We start from the raw sequence: 4457 nt of genomic DNA on the forward strand, positions 1-4457 counted from the left end.
GAGTGAAATGTTAAATATTGATACAAAAAAGTATACATGAACCTTATAACGTCTTGATATTTGATTTCATGACAGCAGCAGGCGAGCTGCATTGGGTAAACGCTGATCATGTTCAGTGTGATTTGAGTTGATCCAAAGAGCATCTTAAGGTTCAATGGAAGAGCATCTGACTGTTTGTACAAAGAGTCACATGATCAGTGTCACTCTTTTATAAACGAATTTTTACATCATGATGTTTCTTTGAGTCTAAATCCTATATAAATCCTAAATCAGGTTCATTCCTAGTTTTATTTAACTCTAAATCACGGCTTTTCAATGCAAACCTTTGGGCCGCACTGTAACTTTTTAGAAACTGCACGATATACTCATTGGTGTATAGAAGTAAATATTCATATGGCTTTTATGAAAAGTTTTAAATATTCATGAATAGTCTAACGCCAATAAATATGTATCACCATATTGTAATTTCACAAAAAAACTATTTTGATTGCACTGCTTGAATATTTTGAAAGGCCTGTCAAGTTTTGAAGCAGTTTTGAAGCAGTTCCGCAGTCAGTCACTAGAGGGTACTGTGTTATTCACCTCTACAGTGATTCACCTGTGGGCCTTCATTACAGCAATTGAACAGATGGTCAAGCTAAACTCAAAATGAATGTCTTAACATTTTTATCACACACTTTAGAGATGCTGTATATAAACAAACACGCTCACACACACATTCAGCATTGGCGGCCATATATGATTTCCCATTGGAAGTCGTGATGTCGTTTCTGCTCTTAAACTACTTTTGATAAACTCAACAGAATGTCTTTAAACCTGCTGGTACGGGAAGGATGGAAACCAGGACCATTGCTGTTTAACAGCACAAGGCATGGCCAGATCGCTCTGTTCCGCTACGGAGCAAAGGAATGGATGTGTCTTGATCATTTGTCTGTAGTGTTGCCAGAAAACAACATGATGGAGCAGTCAGTCAGTCCAAGACCCGATACCGTCCAAGCCCACCCAGAGACTCCACTTACAGTGACATCAAACAAGAACGAGAGAGGAAGGGGAGAGCGAAAAGAAAGATACAGGACCGGGGTCGGGAACAGGGGAGCTTTGGTTACCAATCCCCAAAGAATACTGTAATCTTAACACAGAGATTCACAAGTCACCATTTCTTCGTTTCTAATGATGGAAAATTACTGTAGCATAAATAGATATATTTCATTGTATGTGTATTTCAAATGTAAGCCCATATCCTAAATCATTAGAACATTTGTTTGGACATGCCATAGATTTAAAATCTTTTAATCTGTCACATGCTTCGGCAAAATTCTGTGTGTTTCCCAGGTCACAGGTGACCTCACCGAGCCAGACGGTCTCTGTTTGCCCTTCAGTCGAAGTGACAGAGGCTGCACTTAAGTATTTTGTGCTGGTGGCTGTAAGCGTCGGCCAATGATGTGAATGTGCAAACAGAACACATCTAGTGCAAAACACATGCTAAATTATTTGTATTCCTGTTGGTTTTGTATGGTTTTAAAAAAAAAAAACTTTTATACCATTTTCAAGAAAAGTTTTAGTTTAATGGTTCTAAAAATGTCATATGGTATTAACAAGCAAAAAGTAATAACATATTTTCCTCACAACTTGAATCGTGAGTGTACACATCTTAATTATTAATTCCAATTTTTTTTTTAAATATGTATTTCAAAGAAGTGTTTTTTTATTTTTATTTTTTACAAAAATAAATAAATAAAATAGAGAATATTAATTGCACCACATGCATTCTGCATCCTCAATATAGAATTGTGCTTAATCGTTATTTCCAAAAGTGTTTTATAAACATATTTTTAAAGAAGTGTTTTTTTTTAAAGATCACAAAGCTATCAATTCTTAAATATCACTGTTTCTATGGAGTTGCAACACATGACATTTTACATCCTGATTACATGTGAGTGTAAAGATCCTCATTATTATTTCATTCCAAAAATGTTTTAAATATGTTGTTCAAGATTGATTTTTCAAACAAATATCACACATTATTAATTCAAAAATACCACTATGTTTCTGTGGCATCACATGACATCTTAAAACCTTGCCATGACATAAAAGGTCACATTTTATGATATTGCAAAATGATATAATTTCCTTTTTTCTGCATGTTAGTCACATATCGTGACTAATATGAAATATGAATTAATTCAAATAATAATAAAAGCTGAAGCAATTTTGGTAAAATATTTACAAAATATTTTTATCCCTAAGGAATAACAACATTCAAGAATTGCCCCATTACGATACTAGTATCAACCCTCAAAAATATTAGTTTTTTGTTTTAAAAACATTGACCCATAATTGGTTGCCCAACTTACAATGCATTGGTACCAAATATAGCAGTTACACCCTGTAGACAAATACTGAGGCAGGCTAAATGACTACAGGGTGTAGAAAGAGAATGCTGAGTGTAGTAGTTGGCAGTGACTTACAGTATGTAAGATGGGCACCCACGTGCACAGGCACGCACTCATTCCACTGGGGGGAAACTGGTGGGTCTCCTTTCACGGAACCAACACAGGAAGTTCTGTGGCGCAGAGAGGAAGTTGACTAAAACAGAGCACAAAAATACCCCCTCCTGATTCCTGTGTCCCAGGACGTGTGTCTACCCACACGACAGATAACCACGTCCATCTCCGCCTCACAGACCACTAGACACGTCTTCTCTCAGTATGTGTGGGTGTGGGTCTGAAACAGTTTCTTACAGAACATTGAGGCGTCTGAATGTTTGTATGTTTACATAAAAGGAATAACTCAACCAAATGATCATATCTCACCCAAATTTAATTCCAAACTTGCTTCCATGGAATAACAAATTAGGTATTTTGCAGAGATATTTATGCCCAAGCTGCCCTTTTCTACAAAACACAAGTTGTAAGTAACCAGTGACTGTCAAACTCCAAAAAGAATAAAAAAAGTAGCAAAAAAAGTACTTTCAACTTGAGCAAATACATTACTAATTACTTAATTAACTTAACAGTTGAGCTGCTTAATATTTTTTGTAAAAACATGATATATTTTTTTCAGGATTCTTTGATTCATAGAAAATTCAAAATAACTGTTTTATTTAAAATAGACATCTTTTGAAACATTACAAATGTCTTTGCTGTCACTTTTCATCAATTTAATTAATACTTGCTGAATAAAAGTATGAATTTCTTTCCAAAAAAAAAGAAGAAAGAAACCTCACCCCCGTTTTGAACGGTAGCTATAAAAGAAATAAATCAAAAAAGAAAAAAGTTCAAGGAGCTGTAAAAAAAAAAAAAATAATGGTAATGTGAAACATGCTCAAGAGCCTTTCAGGACATTAAAGAATGGCAAGAGAGGTTCAGAGCTCCGCCCCTAATCCATAAATAACTGACTGTCCATATCCATCTTCATCTGGACTAATAGGGATGACGAGAGATGGTCTAATGAGCAGAGAAAGGTAGACTAAGAAAGGGGGAGGGAATGAGGGAAATGTTCAGATTTGCATCCATCACAGGCTATTTTCAGCACTCCTGTTGGAGTGCTAGATGGAGTGGTGAGGGGAGGCTGAGCAGAGGGCAGCGGGTGACCTTTGATTCCAGAACCTCTTCAATATAAACTTTATTAGCTTGCTGCAAAATGTGTTTGAATCTTTTGAGGCGTGTCTTGGTTCCTCCTGCATATGAACTCTTGATACAAACTGATTCACTCACTGGCAAAAAAACAAAAACCTTACACATTGAGGATTTATACAGACGTCTATCAACATGATTCATCACATGCACAAAATGCATAAGCACATGGACACATTGTAAAGACTAATGAAGGCAAATCAACAAACATAACACATACCCATCAGTGAAAGCTCATAAGATTTGATTAGTGCTCAAGAATGCGGCGTCCCATATCTCACCCGGCTCACCCTCATCTGGCCCCATTGGTTGTCACCGTGGCCATTCATTCTCAGCCCGGCCAATCAGCTGCGGTGACAGTGCAGCTCTCAGCCAATTACAGCTCAGGAAGCCTTGACAGTGAGAGAGATGCTCATATGTGTTTATGACCTCCTGCCTCTATGACAGAACACAGAACCCTTCAGAGAAAAATAAAGCAATTAGCCAATTACACCACACAGGCCTATTAGAAACCAAACATCCCAGTGTTTTCTTACCCTTTATACACAGCGATAAGCCTCAAGCTGACGGAGCGAGCGTATCATGTCCCACAGAGAGAGGGAAAAGTGATGGTTATGAAAGAGAGGTAAAGAAGATTAGACGTATTTGCAGGGAGTCTCTCTTTATTTGAGAAAAGACAGATGAACTGAACTCTCAGTAACTCTTTGATTCCTGAGAAAGAGATGTGAAAAATTAAGTGAAAAACTAGTGCAGGTGAAACTGCTGTATATGGATTATTAATCTAAAACCAATATAAAGCACTGTTTATCTAGGGGCAGACCC

This window comes from Sinocyclocheilus rhinocerous, unplaced genomic scaffold (genome assembly GCF_001515625.1).
Source record: "Sinocyclocheilus rhinocerous isolate Xijiao unplaced genomic scaffold, SAMN03320098_v1.1 scaffold1370, whole genome shotgun sequence".
In the NCBI taxonomy this organism is placed as follows: domain Eukaryota; kingdom Metazoa; phylum Chordata; class Actinopteri; order Cypriniformes; family Cyprinidae; genus Sinocyclocheilus; species Sinocyclocheilus rhinocerous.